Source organism: Adiantum capillus-veneris, chromosome 4 (assembly GCF_014529385.1).
Source record: "Adiantum capillus-veneris isolate H3 chromosome 4, ASM1452938v2, whole genome shotgun sequence".
NCBI lineage: Eukaryota > Viridiplantae > Streptophyta > Polypodiopsida > Polypodiales > Pteridaceae > Adiantum > Adiantum capillus-veneris.
In genome coordinates this window covers 62,162,615-62,185,805 of record NC_140934.1, presented here as the reverse complement: position 1 = coordinate 62,185,805, position 23,191 = coordinate 62,162,615, and positions in this window count along the sequence as shown.

Sequence of the window (23,191 nt, the reverse complement as noted above, 5' to 3'; positions counted from 1 at the left end):
AATTCTACCAAGAACGCGATCCTTTGTCAAAACAACCCATCTTGGTCGACTAGCAATGGAGAGGTGGGAACTCCGTGATGGAAGGTCAAGGAAAATGATGCCTTGTAGACAACACAAAATGGGCTCATTTTGCCTTGAGCATATGACCATCCATAGGTGACCATAACAAATTCCTATTCATCATAACTTCAATGGGAGGTAGCTATTCATCGTTGTGATTCTCATGTGGGCCTATTATAAGGCAGTGGAGCAGCAATGCATCTCTCAAGATATCCCTGACATGCCTGGCAAAATGATTCCTCAATGCATTGCTCTACAAAATGGTCCCTCAATGGAGCAATGGAGCTCCGGGTTGCTACTGCTGCGAGTGGTCCCGCTGCTACTTCCAAACCATATGGACCCTCCAAACCATTCACACCACAAAAAATGCATCAAATAGAAAATGACCCACAAAGCAAACCCTTGCAACTACAACATGGTATGGCTCCGATATCGAGTTCTCAAGAAAAGCCTTAAATCAAGCATGTCGTGGGACTCTTCAAGGTTTGCAATGATCAATTTATGCATGGGCTTCGTGCCTTTTATGTAGACATCACCAAGACCATGGAGAGCAGCCTTAAAATGCGTTGATGCAGCATTTGCAAACATATCCTTTGTATGAGTATCATATGAAGGTGAGATTGTGAAGCTTCTAGACTTGACGGGCTCGATCCTAAGTGGGCGTGTTTCCATGTGGTAATAACCCAAAAGCCTCCTCCTTCTGGGCTTCTCTTAATTGATAACTTGACATTGCCTTCCATCAATATGCAAGCAAATTCAAATGAGCCACAAAGAAACAGAGCAAGAAAGAGAAGGAAGCAGCATTGCAAGTGCTTGAGGAGGCATCCTTGCCAAGGCAAGAATCCCCATGTAGAATTATTCTTGTTGTTGTGGCTACTAGGAGGCTTGAGGAATCAATACGATGCAAATATTTAGGCATTTGGGTCCTTCAATTCAGATTCAAAACTATGCACACCTATACTTCCTACTTTCTCTACATGGATTGATAACTCTCGCTCTCTCTCTCTCTCTCTCTCTCTCTCTCTCTCTCTCTCTCTCTCTCTCTCTCTCTCTCTCTCACACACACACACACACACACACACACACACACACACACACACACGTACGTGTGTGCGCACGCACACACGTACATACACATGCACACACACACACATACATATGCACAGAGAGTCTCTTGAAAATTTTGAAAGAGTTTTCACACACCTCGATGCCGAGAATATTTTCAAGCAAGGAGGAAATCAAGCGAACAATCAACAAGAGAGAGAGAGAGAGAGAGAGAGAGAGAGAGAGAGAGAGAGAGAGAGAGAGAGAGAGAGAGAGAGAGAGAGAGAGAGAGAGAGAGAGAGAGAGAGAGAGAGAGAGAGAGATTTTTTCAATTGGATGAGTGGACACCATCGAATTTTGTGTTTCTACTTTTAAGGATATCATGCAAATGAGAGCATGAGCGTTCAACCTTTGAACTTCCTGTAGCAATCCACGCCGGTGTGGATGGCTATAGCTAATGTCAGGTCTCTCCAATTTCTTGCGCAATCCCATCCTACACCTTGTGACCAAGGAAATCAGGGCTCCATCATCCCCGCTTGATGCTGATCCTCATTCGACCTTAGAGCTCAAGCAGCTCACCAATGGTCGGCAAAACTGAGTGGCTCGCCAAATATCATCGACAGCTGCATGCGTTATTGGGAGCAAAAGGGCGATGGGATTTATAGTGGAATTGAGTGCATACTCAGCGTGGCTTAGGTGTTCTTTGTATAGTTTTTCGAGTCCCCTCTCTTGAAACACCGAAGCTTGCAGCTAACCTGGATCTGGATTTCGGGCACCATCACCCTCACTTTATAAAGCGTTGGCTTAAATAGAAACAACCAGAATGTGGACAAGGCCTCTAGCTTCCTATGCAGAATCAAGGAGGAGAAAGATTTTGAGGGAGAGAGAGAGAGAGAGGGAGTCTCTCATTGTCGACGACTCATGGGTGTCTGCCTGGTTGAAGACCATGGATTCTCTCATGCTACAAAAGTGTCTCATGGCCAGCATTCTCAAATGCGTGAAACGTAAAGCATGGCTCAATCGGAATGAGGTCAACAAGATCTCCATGGCCAAGTCACTTTCACGTGGCAGAATATTAGGAAGCTCGACAAAGATGGTGTTGTGATTTGGAAGCTCGTTAGAGAGCCCAAGGAAAATCTATTGTTAGAGGAAGTGTGCAAGAAGGGAAAACCTATTGGTGCATCGACTTAGTGTTGAAGCTGCTCTTGTTGTAGGTGTGTATGTGGCAAGACCATAACAAAATCCAAGAAGGAAGCTATATCTTTTAGGAAACAAATTTAAGAGGGCTTCTACATTCATACTCTCATGTTTCTTTCTGTCGTCAATGCAAATCGCATTTGAGTCTTTCACTACATGTATGTGTGTGTGTGTGTGTGTGTGTGTGTGTGTGTGTGTGTGTGTGTGTGTGTGTGTGTGTGTGTGTGTGTGTGTGTGTGTGTGTGTGTGTGTGTGTGTGTGTGTGTGTGTGTGTGTGTGTGTGAGAGAGAGAGAGAGAGAGAGAGAGAGAGAGAGAGAGAGAGAGAGAGAGAGAGAGAGAGAGAGAGAGAGAGAGAGAGAGGACATGTTAGAGTTTAGATTTTTTGAGTGGCGGAAAGGAGCCTACACTAGTTAAGTCTAGCAATGACTTGATGTTGCTCTTGTATGAACCCTTTATTAGTCTTTAAATTTTCCCTCTAGTGTCAGTGTTTAGCTTTAGAGTAGCTTCAATTTGGGGAAAAATAATTCCTTCAATTAATTGAAGCATGTCCCTTGATCATGAGGGTATGCTATTACAGTAGACCACCATAAGAGCATGGTCACATGATGCATAGTTTTTAGTTACTTTTCAAATAACTATGCATCAATTATGATCCCGTGCTTTGTAGCTATGAGCATAGTAGAACTAGGGGCTTTGGCAACTATGCCAAAATCATCATACTTTAACTAGTAGGCTGTAGCCCCATCCTCACTTTGATGAGGATTGTTGTGAACAAATTTTAGTACATATGGACCTATCAAAGATAAGAAGGTAATGGCAGCTAGACACTGTCACCTATATTGTGCACATAGTTGACCTCTATCTGGTGGGATGCAGAAATATGCAATGCTAGTCACAGTGCATGGCCATGGTATTGAGCACTACTACCCTTTGTAAATAATGCTAGACATTGTTACCTTAGCTATCATTTACGAGTAACTAGGACTCACTTGGCCATCACCTAAACAACCACCACCATAAATGACTACCATTAACCCAAAGTAAAATGAAGGTTGTGTGCACAAGTTTTCTAGGGGTCATATGGAAGGATGCTCCACTATGCATCAGGATGTGCCATCTATGACCTTTGGAATTGCCCCTTGAGAGTCATTTAATTCCTTCTTTAGAAAATTTTCACTTTTAGTGTTGACAAGCTTGCTTCTTTAGCTTCAATGTAACAATCGCTAGTACCTCCCATCCCTTTCCAACTTTTGCAAAAGAATAGGCATATCCCAATATTTGGTCCTCTTCTTGGCCATAAGGTTATGCTGATGTTGAAATGTAGAATATTTTAGATCAAGGTTATTCTTTGAGAGAATTTTGAGCCTATGAGAGACCATGTATCTTTGCATCCATTGACATTTTGGAAGTGATTTTTGGAGGTCTTAAACATATATAATAGAGAACGCACATGTGATATTAAAGGCCATAAAATTTTACTTTTGAATATGTTTTCTTGCTTGATCATGAGCTCCATCAATTTTAAAACATGGATATATTCAAGGTGCTTTGGTGGATGTCGCTCGATTTTGCATTAGCTCAGAAAGACTTTCTCGGAGTTTGGGATTCCTCTAACTAAAGATAGGCAACGACAAGTTGATATAATTTGGAAGCTTGTAGCACCGCCTCATCAATTACAGAGTTTTTTCAAAAAATAAGAGTTACAATATTCTCGATTTATCAAAATAATAAGTGTTTTTACAACGAGAGCTCCAAAAAATGGTATGCGTGGTGTCCGTGTAAGCTTGCTAATAACATTCCCTCCCTCCTCGCCTGTGTCGTCCCTTGACACAACTTTATGGGTTGAAGTAGTCTTCGGGTTGATGGCTAGCAAGGTGGACTTTAAGTGCATAGAGTGCCTTCTGGTATCTGATTTTCCTTTCTTTATCTGGAACCTGTAAGAACTGCATGGTGACTTCGTTTTTCAGCTCCACTACTGAGTAGCCTACAAACCTTGATGTCAGGTTGCTGATCACTGGCCCAAATATTTTTGCTCACCAAGTGAAGAATCATGAGTAGAACGCTTCGTCAAATGCCAGCATATTGTGAGATGGTAAAAACATGCATCTGGCGTAGAATCCACAGAGAACTTCTTCGGAAGTTTTCACACTGAGATTATAACACAACCGTTTGTTGCCCTCGAGGAATGACATCCACGGGGTGCCTGCTTGCTCTAGCTCATAGAACACTTTGATGAAGGTGAGCAGCATTTGGTAGATTTTGTATAACACTGCACATGAAAAATTTGGTAGCCTTTTAAAGGATGACATGGCTCCCTTTAGGGTTTTCACCATGTACTCTTTCGTCGGTGGTCCCTTTTCTGGAGCAGGCAATCTTGGGTAATTCAACCAAGGTGGCCTCTTCTTTACTAGTGCCTGGTGTGCTTGCCAAGTCCTTACTCGTGGTACATGACAAAAATTTGGATCCTTTTGCAGGGCCATAGGTGCTCTTGTGAACAAAATTAAGTACCTTGGATTCTTGTTCAACCAGCTTAACCTCTACTTTGGGTGGTCTTGATCTGCACCCTCGACTTTCATGTCGGTGTAAATCCTTTCTTTTACTTGTAGAAACTCCACTTTAGTCAAAGGATAGGGCAGGGATTGTTGGTGCCATTGCGCATTGATTTGATTGGGAGTGAGTTGTGTGACATTGACGGAATGAAGTACTCTCAGCTCCCAATCCATTGCTGCCTTCCACTGCTCATCTACCTCTTGTGTGATTTTTTCCTTTAGTACATCTTCCTTAGCCTTTGAGAGCTGGACCATTGGCATTGTGTCTGCTTCTGTAATGTGTACTTGAAACTCATCCTCGCCACTTAGCTCTTTAGTTGACTGTGTCTCCATCAGAGGAAATGAAACTGAGGGGATTTCTATCTGAGGTTTCTCGAAGTGCCTACCTCTTCTTGTGTTTCTGACCATCCCTCTCTCAATAGCTGGTTGGATCTTCTAAGTTCTGCTATTTCTTTCAGGAGCTCTTCTTTATTCTGACCTCCATCAAAGCCAGGTCTCTACGCTGAGACTGATCCAATTTTAGCTCCAACTTGAGGTCTTTGTTTTTCTTCTCTAATGCCTTGTAGACCTTGTCTGTCCCTTTGATCAAGGCCATAGCTGGATTCTCTCGTATTTGCTGCAAGAATATTTCCTGATCATTTATCTTTGTTTTGAGTACTGTATGGAAGCATTTGCCACATGTAACTGTACTTGAACTTTTTGAACTCAGAGGGTTGTAGTTAGAAGTTCATTTGTAACTTCTGTTAGTTGCTCATCTTTTGCCTTGCATGCATCTGACAATTTTGTAAGCAGCTCACCAAGCTCCTCCATTTCTTTCTACTGCTTATCCCTTGCGAACTGATGTTGTTCAGCTTCCGCTTTCAACTCCTGCACTTGACTTTGTAGATCGATGACGACGTTGAGTCGGTCGTCTAACTCCCCTCGGAGTGTGTCAATCACTTGGAGTGTGTCAATCACCATCTCTAATTCCTTGGCCCTTGTGCTATGACTTAGTGCTACAAAGCAAAGTCGTTCAGTCATGTCTTGCATTTGCTTAGCATATTCATTCACTTGCAGGATAACCTCGTTGTTTGATTTCCAGTCTTTGTTTCATGCCAGCTGACTTGATGTTTCTACCTCTTCTTGTGTATCCTTGTGTGGTGTCCTTGGGCGGTGTCATGGCGGCTATTTGCTATTTCCCTTGTGGCTGTGGCTGATCCTTTTCTGTTTTTTCATCCCGAGGCTTTGTGGATGCCTCGGCCTTCTCTACTGTGTTGAGGTACAAGGTGTTTCCTCCGCCTGCTGTTCTCTTGTGTGCTCAAATTTTGTGGTGTCCTCTTCTGGTGCAGGACTAGCTGCCCTTTCTGGCTCTTTGTCATGCTCTATTTGATGCTATTTTTGCTGCTCTTGAGTAGATTCAGCTGCATGGTGTGCTGATTCTGCTGCTTCTTGCTCTTCAGGCTCTGCTTCTTTTGTTGGCTCAGTTGTTGTGGTTCTAATTACTGGTGATGGTGGTGGGCTCGGCATGGGGTGATCATGGTGTTCAGAAACAGGAGAAGAGATGCAGGGAGATACATCACCTTGAGCATGTTGTGCTTCTGCTTGTGCAGTGGCTTCCTCTACTTGCTTTTGCTGCTCTATCGCCTCTTTAGCTTTCCATGCCAATTCTTGTGCTTCGTCTTCTTGATACATTTGTTCCAGGGATTCCATGGGTCTTCAACCTGCTTCCTGGTGTGATGCTTGGTTCTTGGTCCTTTAAGCCCAATAGGCATCCACTTTTCTGGGTCCTTTCCTTGTGCTTGGCGGCTACGTTGGTAAGATTGTTTTTTTCATTCAAACCTGGCTTGCTTTTGTACGAATTCCTCCTGGTGTGCTGCCACAACTTTTCTTTTCATCTCTTCTATCCGTGCTCTCCTTTCCTCGTTATCCAAGCTTTCATTGTTGTGCCGTTTTGGAGAGCTCTCAGCCGACTATTCATTTGACTTGTATGATCTCTTGGCAGAACTTGTAGCTCAAGGAGAAAGTTGTGCTGACACTATCCAAGTGTTCTTATATGGGGTAGGTGGAAAGTTGTCGGCCATGCCGATGGCATGGTAAGCAATCCTGGTTAAAACCTCTGGTGCACCCAGATATGTGATTTTTCCTTCTTTCTTTGTCCCTTTCAATGTGGACAAAACATATTGTGCGTGGTCAATTGGTTGCCTGGTCATTGATTTGAGGACTTGCGTAAAGGTTGTGGCAAAAACATGATTGGGCGTTGTATACCTTCGTGGCCTCTTAGCATGGAAGTGGAAGTGCTGGTGGTACAAACTTGCGGGATCTTCCACCTATTTGTGAATGAGGTCTGCAAATGTAGCCACGATAGTTTCTTTGGTGAAATTTTTGGCCGTCTTCCTATCTCTTGCCCTCATTGTCGTTCCTTCTATTGGCAGTCTGAGTGCTTCTGCCACTATCTCCTTCGTGATCACCACTTCAACTTTATTCCCTTGAGGGTCAAAGATCTGAGCAGCTCCATCTTCTTTCATTATGGACAAAAGCTCATAATCTTTTTGGAAGTCCACTCCACAAAGCTCTTGTTCATAAAAATCTCTGAGTACTAGCCTTCGGTTGGCTTCTTTTGTCTCAGGCTTTGCGGCGACATCATATACTTCTTTGGGTAGAAGTTGCAGCTCTACTTGGTGTCCTTCCTTGCTCTTGAATCTATAGGTGAACATTGTGGTGTTGTGCTGTTCAAGCTGTTCCTTTGAGAGATAGGTCGTTTTTGCATTCTTGACTGAATCGGGGTCTAGTTGATATGTTGGTAGCTCTTGCAAATTTTCTTTTTGGTTGAGCTTCTTCTTGGTCCTCTCTACTACTTGCATGGCTCCTGTTCAGTGAATAGAGTGTCAAAGTTAGCAGATTTGACATATTTTTCTCTGAAATGCTGACAATTTTGGTCCAATTTGCTTCAACTCAATTTTTGAACATGCATAGATGCATAAAAACATGTAAGGAACAAAATTATAAAGTCCAAACAAAAAATTGCAACAAAAGTAAATAATCATGATTATTTATAGTTGAGTAATTTTTTCAACTTTTTACAAATTTGGCATTACAGGTTTGAAGTATATACCAGATAGATACTCTGAGTGAAATATGGGCTCATTTGGATGCATAAGATGAAAATGGTACCAGAATTTGGCTTTAGGTCTCTGAAACAGTAGATATAAAGGAATTCTGAGATTTTGAGCTCCAAACTTGTTCAAACTTGGCTAGTGGGCTTAGCACATCATGTACTTTGGATGTATGATGGCAAAATAGCAAAATTGCCCCATTTTGACATGAAAGTAAATAATCGCGATTATTAACGTTTTTACCAAAATCAATTTTTTTTTGCACAACTTGGTTCTAAGCATTGTATAGACCTTGTGTATGGGATATGAGGTGATTTGGATCAAGAATTGTGGTCAATAACTTAGAAATTGGCTTGTAAAGACTTCTTTGCATTTTTTGGCAATTTTCCAAGTTATATGTGATCATTTTGGCTCATACTTGAATTTGGTATGTATTAGGTGTGTACAAATGATATGTGAGGTGATGATGCAACTTTCAAGCCAAATTAGTGCAAAAGTAAATAATCGCAATTATTTAAAGCATTCATATTTTTCTTGCAAAACTTAAAATTTTTGACCTAAACACATTCTATACACCTAAAACAAGTCCTAAATTGAATATGGTAAAGTTTGGTCTTGCCGACATCACTTTGTGCTTTATCGACTCTGAAATCACCAATCTCTGTGACTACACTGCCTGTTGAGTTGGTTAGTCACCTCTAAGGCTATGGACTTGTCCGCAACATAGTTGTGAAGCAACTCATTCAATTTTGGCCCGTTTGGAGTCAGTTTGACCTCGTATGTCGAATTTGACGCTTTGTAGCCTTCGAGCTATTTTCTGCTTTTCAAGGGCTTTGCTTGATTGATTTCACAAAACCAATCATATACATTGTATGTAGACCTTGTATGAAAGCTGTCTATGGATTCATAACCAAATTTTGGCATCTGCCAAAAACCTAGCTTTTCTACTTTAGACCCCCTCGACCCTTGCCGAATGGTCAATTGGTGATATAGAAGTGTTCTATTATGTTAGGGCATGCTACCTTTCAAATCCCATCTGATTTGGTTGAGTTGATAGGCCGCTATGGTCAGTTTTTTTTCGTACGTCTTCGTGCACTGCTCGGATATTAGGGTTTTTTCTACGGGTTTAGACTAGCTACCGGCCGTACAAAATGGATCATTCATGAGTAAAGAACTTACCGATCATGTCTTGTGTGAGAGGTCGTTGAAAACAGTTGACTGTAGGTTCCAGAAAATGGGCACGAAGAAGTCGAAATGCTCTCTCCAAGGGCAACAAGTGGAAATGAGGTGATTTTAGACTACCTTGGGTATCTATACTCGGACTTCTTGAACCCATTTTTCCCAGATTCCCCTATTAGTCCTACCAGGCCATGAAATCTATGTTAGACTCAAAAATTTCCTGATCAAATACTTGTAGCTCATTCTGCAAGAATTCTACAAAAGTAGGTCTGGCCGCCTAATTTAGGCTTCCCGCTTTCATCTTTCGATTTCATTGAAAATTTTTGTGCTTGTCTGCCTTGTCGTTCTGATCACCACCATATCTTCAAATTTTCCATTTGAGCTCCCTTGCTATTTATTATTAATTTTTGACCTGTTTATTGAGAAAAATCAAAGGAAATAACAAAATGCGCTAAAAAAGCAAAGTGAGAATCCAATAATTAATCAAATCCATTGAAAAACACAGCTTCATTATTTGTTATTGGATTTCTCTATTTTTAAGTCTCAAGATCAAGAAAAGTGATGAAAAATAACCAAAAAGGACTATTTCTTGATGATTTTGTGATAGTATATACACTATTTACACTCATCAGGAAGATTTTATCAATGAATTTTCCCTGTTGATGAATTATAAGGGCATTATTAGGTAATTTTGCAAAAAGTCACACGTTAACATGAAACTTTTTTCCTCCCTCTTCAAACATTGCCCTTAATTACTTAGTGTCCTTCCACCCCTCCTAGATGGCGTACTCTGGGACGACTGTGTGCATGGGTTGAACAATAGTTTCTTATACATAGCCTTGGTTCGCTCTACCGTGCTTTGAAGATCAATACAGTTCAAACCAATATGTTGTGCAAGAGTTGGGTCCTGAGTAATTAACTCAAGGGTTTCTGATATCGAGGCTTGTCGATGCTGTCTGCCAAACAGCAAATTTTGTATCTTGTGTGCTCTTTGCTTGATTGTACCATCAGGATGCTTTAGCATGCTGATTTCCTGAGCTCTTGGCAGCAATAATGACTGTTGTCGAGCTTTTACTCGCCATTGATAGCTTGGTTTGTCTTGGTCAGTATGGTGTGTTGGAGTCTTCTGAGACTTAACTCTTCATTGCTTGATTAGTTTTACGATTTGTGGAGAAGATAAGTGCTCTTTTTTCTTCCATACCCATTTCATGTTAGGTTCCTTGCTCGGAGAAGCTCGTCTCTGTGTTTGAGCTTTGGAACCACCTTTGGTGTCGTCGATGATATTTTGGGCACCCCAATTTGAATCGGCTTATCCTTAGGCAGTCTTTTGGTACCCAAATTTGCCTAACTCCCTGCATGCTACTTGTAGCATTTTCTTGTCAAGAGGATAGAGAAGATTGATTGCTTTGTGGTTGTATTTGGTGATAATTACCTTTTCATTCCTCCTTGCTTGGTGCAATTGGAACAATGAGTTGTCCGCCTTAGGTGATAGCCTGAGCTCATTCGTATCCCAATCTGGTACTGCCTTGTATGTCTGCATCCAAGGAATTCCAAGAATCATCGTCTCATTCATGTGTTTATCTGGTAAGCATACAAACTAATGAGGACATGAACATCCATGTACTATCACATTCAAGTTGACTAGTCCCAATGTTGGTGTTGGGTTCTTGTTGCATCCTTTTATTGTTGCTATTCCTGCTGTCAAAGACTGACTTTTTGCTTTCTTGTACGTGGAATAGCTTACTGTATTTACTCAATCTCCGAGATCGACCAATGCATTTGTGCTATAATTGTTGAGCTGCACTTTGATGCAAAGTTCCATACCATCTAACCATTTATCATCTGTTGATACAGCATCTTTTGGCAATTGCCATTGTCCATCCTCTATTTCCAGAGTGTTGATGGGAATCAGTATCTATCGATTCTTGAGAGCAGCTTTCCGTTTGAGTACCTGAAGCCGAGATTCCTCTTGGATTTCATCAATAACTTGCTATCGTTTAATCCTCCTTTGCTTGGCTATATGCATTTTTTCTAGCAATTTATTGGTTACCGATAAATTATATTTCTTTAAAAGACATCCACTAATCTAATTAGCCATTGGTTCACCATCTAGGGTGGATAGCTTAACTACTCCACTTGGATACACATCTTCAATGATAAACAGTTCGTTTCCCTTTTTCTTAAACTTGGAAATGTGTTGCTTAAGGGAATAGACTAAAACTAAGTACCCTTTCTTGAAGTTTTTTTGTGATTAGATGGGAATCAAAAAAATGTTTTCGTTTCCGCTTTTGTGCATAGATGTGAGCTACGGCAGTTAGCCTTTGCTCATCTAGCTTTTCTAAATCTTCTAGTCTTTCTAATAATTCATGTCTAGTCCATTCAAGATCCTTAGCTACCCTTAGTGTCAGCAATTGAAATTCTATTGGCAATATGGCATTAAGACCATAAACAAGGTTAAAGGGTGTAGCATTTAAAGTTGTTTTGAATGAAGCTCGATAAGCCCATAGAGCAGCATGGAGATTCATTTCCCAGTCTGTCCTTCTTGAACTAACCACTTTAGTCAATACCGAGCTAAGAATTTTGTTCTATGCTCAACTTGTCTGTTTGCTTGTCGTGATAGGGAGCTAATTTGTTATGGATGACCATAAATTCATTAAGCAAATACTCGATTACCTCATCAAGGAAATGAGTTTCCCGATCACTGACAATTTCTATTAGCAGTTTATATCTCGTAAATACATACTCATATAAGAATGCGGCAGTGGTTCTGGCATCATTCCTTTGAGTTGCTTTATCCTTGGCCCACTTGGTCAAATAGTCCGTAGCTACAATGATATACTGATCTTGGGTTCTATAAGAAGGTGGCTGTATTGGCCCAACAAAATCTATACCCCATTTTGCGAAAGCTCTAGCCCGCATCATTGGTCTTAAGGGCATGCTATTTACACGAGTTGGTATTTTTGCTCGTTGACAAGCATCACACCTTCGAACATATTCTTTGGCATCTGCAAAAAGTGTTGGCCACCATATGTCTGCCATTAAGATTGCTGTTGCGGTGGTCTCACTAGAAAAGTGAGCTCCAGCTAATCCAGCATGTGCTTGTTCTATAATTGGAATATACTCATCTTCATTTGCACAAAGATGCAAATGTTGATCCTTACCTTTCCGATACAATTGGTTTCCAATAAGAGCATAGTCTTTTCCTTCAGTTTTCTCTTTGACGACGTTTACTCATATCCTCTAGAAATGCTCGGCTTAATGAGTAAGTAACTAAATAGTTACTCCACTTAGGGACATGTGACATTTGGAACAAGGTTACGTGAGATATGGGTGTCTGTTTTTGACATTGAGGACAGTCCTTTACCAAAGAGCGAACATCACTCCTCATAGCCGGCCAAAATACTGCAAGTCTCAAAATTCATCACATAGTTTGGTTTTCCAAAAAGTGAAGTCCTAAATGGTAATATGTGCTTGACTTAGGTACTGGTTTTTCTCTTCAGGATTAATGCATAAGAGAAATATTCCATCTCGATTTCTTTTGTATAGCCTACCAACTAGTAATTGATACATAGGTGATTGCTCAATTAATCCGATTGTAATAGGAAGTGGTATTTGTGAATCCACTTGAGCTATTGTCATCAATGATAGCATGTTTTCCGACCATCAAGGTATCATTTCCACGGAGAACAAATAGGCATCTGGTAGATCATCGTCTACCTGTTTAGGTGATTCTCCTGAAACAATCCTTGAAAAATGATTTGCTCTTTGATGTGTAGTGCCCTTTTTTACAATCATAGTGAAATCAAATTCCAGAAGAATGATGAACCATCTCACTATTCTTCTTGTGCTGCATGGCTTGTTGACCAAGTACAACAAATCTTGGTGGTCCATAAAGAACACAAACTTGCTGGGTAATAGGTAATGTCTATACTTTTTAATGGCATAGATCATTCCTAATCCTTCCCAATCTGTGGTATGTTGACAGATTTCTGGATAAACACCCTTGAGTTCCTTATAAGACCAAGCAAAAATATCATAATATTCTTTGAGTAAGCTTAATAAAAGCTCTTCTTCTTCTTCTATTAGGTCATTTGCAATGTAGGCAGGCCTAGGATCTTCTCCTGGTTAATCCAAGTCTATCTACTTTACGTTTTCAGGCCCTTTGTAGGACTCGCCTTGTTTTTGTAACTCCCTAACAGGTTGTTTGACTATGATTTTTCTATCTTGGAGAGTATATATTTTGTAATGGGATGGAACATTCATTACAACTTTACCATCCTCTTCAGTGGTTTCTATTTTAGTCGTGTATATCTCTCCTTAAGATATTTTTTCAACTTTTGATATTTCTTTTTCCGCTCAATTCGTGTCATGTTTGTTTGGCTTTGCTTGCGTATCCTTCCTTGTTTTTCTCAATGTTTTTGACATTTTTGGATTTTTGTTTGAAAGATATCTGCCAGTGATCTTGTCCTTGACACAATCATGTGCATCTTTTTGCATCAAGAACTGTGTTCTACTGGAGACTAATGGCATACGTCTTGTTTTCACATTTCTGGTGTCTCTTTTTTGTCTATGCCATTTTTGTCTTCTCAATTTCTGGTTAGGAAAGTCAAAAATCTTTTCCTCCCCTCCTTTCAGGAGTAGCTTAGCTCTTACATGTTATTTTTCTGACCCCAAATCTTCTGAGGTAGTTGAGTGTTCATCTAACTCATTTGTTGCATCATAGTAGAGGTCTGAAAAGACTTGTTGAGATTTCATCAAGTCCTTGGGTTTCTTAGTTTCATCTTCAATGTGAAGGGTTGAAATCATTTGGTCGTAGCCATTCTCATTGCAAAATTGAGTAGGCATCGATGTATTCACACATACATTCATTGTCGATAAAATTTGAGTACACTCAAATGGCTCAAAAAAATGCTCTAGATAGGGTTCAGGTACATAGGCTTCCTCTGTGCAATCCCTTTTTAAGATACATTCATCTCTTTTTAAGCTCCCATTTTCTGAAGCTCCACACATCCAAATTTAACCAAGAAGGAAGCTTAGTTTCATCCGAAGAGGCTGAGTCGAACTCTTGTATGGGCATTTTCAAGACATCTCTATAAGTGTGATCTTTAAATTAACCCTTGTTATGGATCCCACTTGCTTCAACTACAGATAGTTGTTTCTCCAATCATGGATGAGCTGTACCTGTGCATGAAAGGTCTTCCCAATATGATTTCATAATTGAGTTTCTTCACAAAGTCTACTATGGCAAAAGTGTGTTGATATTCAATCCCACATGAATTAACTATCACCTTTTCTAGCAGTCCTAAGGGTCTTTCAATATGTTCATCAGCCAATTGCAATTTCATTCAAGTTTGTCTAATGGCTGGTTGTTCCCAGGATTCCTATACTGCTTTCGTGGCTATGGCTATGGCTGCTCCACTATCCAGTATTGCCATGGGTTCTATGTCATTATATTTTACTGGAAGGGTGGTGTTTCCTTCTTCCCCTTCGTAATATTCTCTAACTTTGTTCATTGGACATATCAAATCTCTTTGTTATTCATTTTGTGTTTCAATCTTTCTAATTTTTTTATGATGAGCCCCGTTATCCCCACCTTCTCTAGGGTTTTTTTTAGGTCATTCCATAAATATGGTTTGCTTTTTAGCAGTTCTCCCAAAGTAAGAGTGCATTGGATGGGTGTAGACATGACTGAATGAATATTGTCTACTTCTAGGGTCTGTTCTGCTCTTTTTACTTGAGTGGTCTTACACACTATGGATTCATCTTTGTTATCTCCCAAGTAAGAGGGTAATGTTTTCAAGGTCAATGGTTTAGACATTCCTGAAGATTCAGATCCGCAATCCCCATACAAGGATTATACATCCATGTCCATATCAGGAGGTAGGTTGTCCAACCAAACTTCCTCTATAGGAGCCGATGTTAGAGTTAGGCTCCCATCATTGATCTCTTGAACTTTTTTCCATAAGTATCCTGGCCAGTCTTCCTCCATGAATAATTTTTCGTCTAAAGCATCTTCTTTTTTCAGCATCTCTTGCATGGTTCTTACCAAATTTTGATAAGCTTCAAGCTTAGCTTCTTCCATGTTTGGAGAGGGATAAATTCTCCATTTGTTTTCCATGTTTTGGCCTGCTTTAAGTCCTGCTGGGTAGGCTTCCAAGGCTGCATTAATAGGCTCAAAATTTTTATCAGCCAAAATTGATCCTCCAGATTTCAAGGTTGTTTCTTTGATTTCGCTTTCAATTTCTTTCACCTTTTTTTTGGAATAGCTTTTTTGCTCTCTCCTCGATTTTAGCTCGTTGTTTCTATTTTCTCAATTCATACTTTTGCTTTTGCTTCTTTTGGTCTTTTGAGAGGCAGCTTTTGTGTTCTCTGAATCATCAGAGGAGTTATGTTTCTTTTTCTTAGCCTGAGCTCTAGTGATTACCTTGACTGGAACAATCGGTTCACTCTCAGATGAGTTACTAGGTATCACTTGGACTACATTTAATACTTTTTTACCCTTGTTTTAAGGATTTTTAGGACAATCTTTCGGAAAGTGTCCACCCTTTTTCCAACATTGTATGCAATAAGCTTCAATTGGCTTGAGTTTCTTGAAGCTCTGGGCATTCATTTTTCCAGTGATCATCTGCACCACAGTTGTGACAGTTTCCTGTTCTTGGCTTAATCATGGGTCTTACCATAGGAGGTCTAACACCTTGATTAGCTACATAATACGTTGGTGCGATCTCTGGTGGAGCATAAGTCACAGGTTCTTCCATTGGTGGTGGATGTGAATTATACCAATCTCCTTCTACCATTACTGTAGATGGACTAGGCTCAGCATAAGGTGTAATAGGCACAAGTACTTGTTCATCTATGACTCCCTTGGGATGCATGTACTTTAGAGGCACTACATTATGTCCTGGATATGGAGGTTGTTGACCCAACACAGGTTGAGGTCTTTCCATACCCATCGGTGGTCTTTGAGCTCGTGCCATGTTAGGCTGGTATCTGTACATGGGTTGTCCCTGTGGCCTCATGGGCACGTACTAAACATTCTTATCATACTTTGGTCAGAAGTAGCATGGTTGGTATCACTTTTGGTCCATTTACCCTCTATTGCACACCATTTTTGCGGTCTAATTGGTTGGCTCTGTTGAGGTATCCCTTGTCCTGGTCCCCTCATAGGTGCTTTTTGCATGTTGTTTATCATGTCATTCATCCTTTTAAGCATGTCTTATATGGATGAAAGTGATGCTGCAGCAACCGTTCCCACTTGTGCTGGTTTAGTGGATGCTGTTTTCTCACTTTGATTATCCTTAGGGACATCTTCTCCATTGAAAATATCACAATTGTCTCCTAAGTCAATAGCATCTGACACACATGCTTCTAGGGTTGTATGCTTCTTGCTATACAGTATAGCATGAAGATCCTTGTTTAGCAGTCCCTCTAGAAACAATGATACGAGTCGTTCTTCTGCAGGTATCTCTACCTCTGGGCAATGTATTGTTTCATTCAATTTGCACAATCCCTAACAAACTCATCTTGTTTCTGTTTAAAACTGTAGATTTGAGCTACCGTATTGTGTTTGATCCCCGTTTTTGCAACAAGCAGCTCCAAATCCTTGAGCTAATGTGTTTAAGTCCATGACTGACCTCGATGGAATGTTTTGAAACCATGCTAATGCTTTCCCTTCTAATGTCATTCAAAACCCCTCAAATTGAGTATGAAAATCGAATATACGTTCTGCTCTTAGCACTTGCTTAAAGCTTGCTAAGTGATCGTATGGATCCCCTAATCCACTGTATTTTGTGACCCATTTCTAAAACTCAGCTGGTCTAACGCGTCTATTTGGTTCAACTCCCGGTCTTTTAATAGTGTGGTCCTGTTCTGAGTCCTGCAAACCAGTCTGTTGAAAATAGTGACTCATGTAGCCCTGGACTGGCCTTAGTGTCACCCAATTTTTTTGAGTGATGAGGTGGTTTCTGGTTTCTTAACATTACTCTCACATGATCTCTCATGGTATTCATCTCTTGGGATTGTTTCTGGTCCTTGGCCCAATATCCAATCCCTTATGGAATACCCTTGATATTTGGTTTGTTCAATCTCCTCAGGAGTCATCATAGAAAAGTTGTTGTTGTAACAATCCCTAAACAGGTAGGTTGGTAGGTCTACTGATCCCTTATCCTTGGTCTTGAAGATATAGATGATCTTCATGGCCGTCAGTTGTCCTCATTTGGCATGCGAAGTACACAGAAGATCTTTTACATTTCTATCCTCCAGCAATAGACTCCGATCATCCTAGGATTATCCATACAAAGCCGTTTCAAAGGCTTCAAATCTACTTGTTCGTATCCCTCAAATTCTAAGGTTGGTGTTTCTTCTTTTGCTGACATATTTGGGATTATGGTATTTACTTCTAACCCCCATTTTTCTATCACATCAGGGTTTTCAACTTGTAAATACTGAGTTCTGTTTCTGTCCATGTACCGTTTTCTTTGTTTGTTTGCCCTAATCTCTTCTTTGAACTCAATACAATGGTCATCAATGCGAATGACATACTCTTCGCTAGGATCCAAGTAAACCTAAGCTCCATGGAAATAAGTCTTATAAAAAGAGAGTATATGCTTGTAGAGCATTGTCGTTTCGATTTCTGAGTGAGTCGAATAGGAAGACATTTCAGATGTCAAATCAGAAAAACTGTCTAAGACTTCTTCAGGGATAGTGTGCAAGGAATTACCTTGATTCACGCTTTCTTTAGTGGATACTGTACTGGAGGTTTCTCCAAATATGCCCCGATTTACTAGTACACGACCAGATCTCAGGTTCATAAAGACTTACGAAGCCCTGTATTGAGTACTTACCTTTGGATTGACTTGTCATCAATTTCCACTTGATTGGATTGCACTTTCTATCAAGCTACCAATTCCTTGTCTGCAACCTGATTCCTATACAAATTTAATCAAGTTAGCTATTCTTCTATAAAGATAGTATAGTTTTTGTTAGCTGTTGTGATTGGTCTATGTGTATCACTGCAAATCGAGCTAATTGAGTCAACCGTTGCAATTTTCAAACTCGACTTTGGCAACCTGGAAACTGAGTAAACATGTATCAATTTGGATTTGATTGAACCCAAAATTGCCCGATGGCTTTGTATTATGTTGATCCAACACTGTACAAGTTCAAAAGTCAAAATTGGTGGCTCTATGTATTGTAGTAAATAATTACGATTATTTACTTTTGTCATTTTTTTACACTTTTTGGCTTGGTTTGCCAAGTATACAACCTGTTAAGGTCCTTGGACAAGCTTCAATAAGTTTGGACAGAATCTGTTCAAGTTTATCAACCGTTTTATGTCCGCAGACTCTGATTTCAAGAATCTGGCCTAAGTCTTACTTTTGTGATCCAAATTTCACCAAAATTGATTTGTGTGGTCTATTTGATACGCTTGACCTTGTGATATACTCAAATTTGCAAAATTGTCAATTTTTGGAGCATATGTAAATAATCGTAATTATTTACTCTAGCTATATTTTGCAAGTTTTTGTCCCAACCTTTGCACAGATCTGTTAAGCACTTCGACTTAAGGTCTCTAGCCAAGTTTCATCAAGTTTGGACAAGTTTTGGTCAAATGGTCATCAATTTTATGTCCGTAGACTGACTTTGCAAATTTGATCACAATTTCCAATCCAAAGATCCAAATGTTACCAAATTTGGTTTGTGGGCTTATTACAACATGGTAAAGCTAGTGGTATGCCAACTTGGTCAAAAAAGTTGAAAAATGAGACAGATGTAAATAATCGCGATTATTTACAATTGGCAACTTTTTGCATCTTTTTGGTCAACTGACTATGTACACATGTTTATCACATCAATATAAGCCTATGAATCAAATTTCATCAAATCTGGACAAATTTTTTCCCAATTTTCCCTCAAGTTTCAGAAAGTCAGTACAAACTTTAGTTTTTACCCAGTTTTTTTGTCAATTTGGTGATCCAAATCTTTTGTGCCTTTACAAAAGTTGTTTGTACACATGCAATGAGTCAATGGTATGAACCTTGGTCAAATCTGAGCTGAAAGTTAATAATCGCGATTATTAGCTTCAGGCTTGAAATGAACCAATTTTTGCACTTTTTTCAAGGGAAGTCCTTTAACACTAGGTTGGTAACCTAACTGAAGTCGTGGAGCGGAGCGTGGGTCGACTCTCTCTCACACACACACACAGTGAGCTTACACAGTACAGTACGCAGAGAACTGTTAGAAGGGTTATCTCCCAATTACCTTAGTATTCACAAAGTATAAGTTAGTATATACAAAGAGTTAGAGGGAAGTGAGTTAGGCGGGCGGCCAGCCATATCCACATAAGAGGCCACTTGGGCTTTAATCCCAACAACCTCCCACTTAAAGTCCAATGTGGCACTTTAAGTAACTGTAAATCTATGAACATAAATGTACAGAGATTTACATGGCTGCCATCTATCCAATGCCCAATAACTCACGACAATGCACAAAGCCCTCTCCTGGAAGTCCCTTTGTGAGTAGATCAGCAGGATTGTCCTTGGTGTGGATCTTCAGCAGTTGTATCTGCTTGTCTTCAAGTACTTCCCTAATGAAGTGATATTTGACATCAATATGCTTAGTCTTCGAATGGAACACTGGATTCTTTGCCAATTGTATAGCACTTTGACTATCACAATATAACTCTGGCATATCTACTTTGATTCCCAAGTCTGCAACCAATCTACCAAGCCAAATAGCTTCTTTGCATGCCTCATTTGCTGCAACATACTCAGCTTCTGTAGTAGATTGCGTAACACAATCTTGTAATCGAGATCGCCATGATATGGCACCTCCAGCCAATGTAAAGACATAGCCTGATGTAGATCTCCTCTTATCCAAGTCTCCTGCATAATCTGAGTCAGTGTATCCTCTGACCCTCAAATCCTGACTACCATAGCATATGCGCATACTCTTTGTATGTTTTAAGTATCTCATGATACCTTTCACTGCCTCCCAATGTTTCTTGCCGGGATTTGACATATATCTGCTAACCACTCCCACTGCAAATGCAATATCCGGACGTGTAGCAATCATTGCATACATCAAACTACCCACTGCAGACGCATATGGAATCTTATCCATTTCAGCCTTTTCTTCCTCAGACACAGGACAATCTTGTTTGCTAAGTTTCACATATGGTGGCAATGGAACACTCAATGCCTTTCCCTTCTCCATATTGAAACGTTGCAAAACCTTGTCAATATACTCTGTTTGAGATAACCAAATCAACTTCTTTGATCTGTCTCTCTCAATGCGCATACCAAGTATATGACTTGCCTCACCCATGTCTTTCATGTCAAACGATTTTGCCATCTTTGACTTCAAAGCTGAAATTTCTTCCAAGTGTTTGCCAGCAATCAACATGTCATCCACATACAAAATAAGGATCAGCCAACTGCCATCCTTAGCCTTCTTTGTATATAGACAGTGATCGAACTCACTACGTTTGTAGCCTTGAGAAAGCATAAACTGATGGAACTTATGGTACCATGCCCTCGGTGATTGTTTTAAGCCATAAAGACTCTTTAGCAACTGGCATACCAAATGTTCCATGCCTTTCTCAACAAACCCTTCTGGATGCTGCATATAAATTTCCACATCTAAATCACCATGCAAGAACGCTGTCTTGACATCCATTTGGTGCAACACCAAATCCAATATAGCAACCAATGCAAGAAAGCATCTCAATGTAGTCATCTTGACCACTGGAGAGAAGACTTCATCAAAGTCAATGCCTTGTTCTTGCTTAAAGCCCTTGGCAACAAGCCTTGCTTTGTACTTTGGCTGACTATCATGAGCGGTGATCTTATACCTGTAAACCCATTTACAAGGTAGAGCCTTTTTGCCCTGTGGTAATTTAACCAACTTCCATGTCTGGTTTTTATGCAGAGCTGTCATCTCTGACTGCATGGCCAACTGCCATTTTTTCGAGTCAACCACTTGTAATGCTTCCTTGTAACAAGATGGTTCTCCGCAATCTGTGAGCATGACATAATTTAGAGATGGCACATAAGGATCAGGTGGTTTGGAGACACGCTCAGAACGTCTCACCACAATTGATTCTGCCTCTCTAGCCACTATAGGCTGTTCCTGATCCTGACCATGCTGTCTTGATGTGCTAGCACTAGGTCCATCTTCCCTGAAGACAACTCTTCTGATCTCCTCTGTCTTCTCTGGCTTAGCGTGAAACTTGGCTTCATTGAAATGCACATCATTGCTACGAATAAGCTTTCTGGACTCAGGATCCCAAAGCCGGTAACCCATCTCGCCCGATTCTCCGTAGCCAAGAAATATACACTTCTTGCTCTTTGGTTCTAACTTATTTCTGAACTCCTTAGGAATATGGCTATAAGCTTCACAACCAAAGACTCTGAGATGCTTATACGAAGGTGCCTTGCCTATCCATAGCATCTCGGCCACTGCACTCTTATCCAGAACCCTACTAGGAGACCTGTTGATCAAATGGACTGCTGTAGCCACTGCTTCCGCCCAAAATCCATCAGGCAACTCAGCATTTGACAACATGCTTCTGACCTTCTCTTGTATGGTCCTATTCATACGTTCTGCAACCCCATTCTGTGAAGGATTATATGGTGCAGTAAGTTCCCGCTTAATCCCTTTTGCTTCACAAAAGTCTTGAAAAGCTTTGGAAACGTACTCTCCACCATTGTCAGTTCTCAAGCACTTCAGCTTCTGACCACTCTGATTCTCCACCAGCTGCAAGAATGTCTTAAAGACCTTGAGCACCTCATCCTTGTGCTTCAAGAAGTAAACCCATACTTTACGAGAATAGTCATCTATGAATGTACAAAAGTACGTTGCTCCCCCTAGTGACAAACTAGGCATTGGTCCGCATAGATCACTGTGTACAAGAGCTAACCGTTCGTCCCTACGATTCCTCTTTGATCTGTGCGGTTCCTGTGTTTGCTTACCATAAACACAATGCTCACAAAACTCAAAATCTTGAAATGAAAAGCCAGGCAAATAACCATAATGAGAAAGTATTTCCATTCCTCTTTTTGACATATGTCCCAACCTACGATGCCACAGTGACACACTTGGCTGCTCAATCACATTAATTACATGGTTTTTACCCTCTGAAACATGTAAAGTGTACAGAGTTCCTGACTTGCTGCCATGTGCTACAGTCATCGAACCTTTGGAGATCTTCCAGGCGCTGTTCCCAAAAACTGTCACATAACCCGCATCATCGAACTTCCCTGTACTAATCAAGCTCTTTCGGATTGCTGGAACATGTCTGACATTCTTGAGCCATAAAGAAGAGCCATTCTAAAACTTCAACTGCACATCTCCCACTCCAAGTATGTCACAAACCTGCTCATTGCCAAGTCTGACATAATCTTTAGTAGCCACATATGATGTAAACCACTCTTTGTGCGGAGAAACATGTAAAGATGCCCCTGAGTCAATAATCCAATCACTCATAGCATGTCCATCCTCTGCAGTCAAGAAAACAGAATCAAGATTGCTTGTAAGGAAGATGTCACCAGCTGCTATACCAGAATCACTGTCTGAACCAGATCCTGTGACATTCACCTCTTCAATCTTCACCGAACTCTTCTTTTCATCTTGCTCAGAACTCTTTGTTTTTCCTTTTTCTTGTTTCCACTTCGTACAGTCTCGCTTCATGTGACCCTTCTTGCCACAATGGTAGCATTCTATGTCATCCTTTGACTTTGAATCACGAGACTTACTTCCGTTTTGTGCCTTCTTACCCTTCTTCTCTTTAAACTGTTGTCTCCCTCGAACGACCAAAGCACTATTGCCTTTGCCTTTGTCAATGTTCTTCCTGTTCACTTCCTCTGTGAGCAAGCTGCCTTCTACATTGGCACTTGTAAGACCTTTTGGCGCGACAGAATTACTTAACGCTGTACGAAAAGTATCCCAACTGTCTGGCAAAGTGATTAAGAGAAACATAGCCTTCACTGAATCTGGAAAGACTATCTCCTGTGCTGTTAACTGGCTGAAAATTGTGTGAAATTCATTCAGATGATTTGACATGGCTGTCC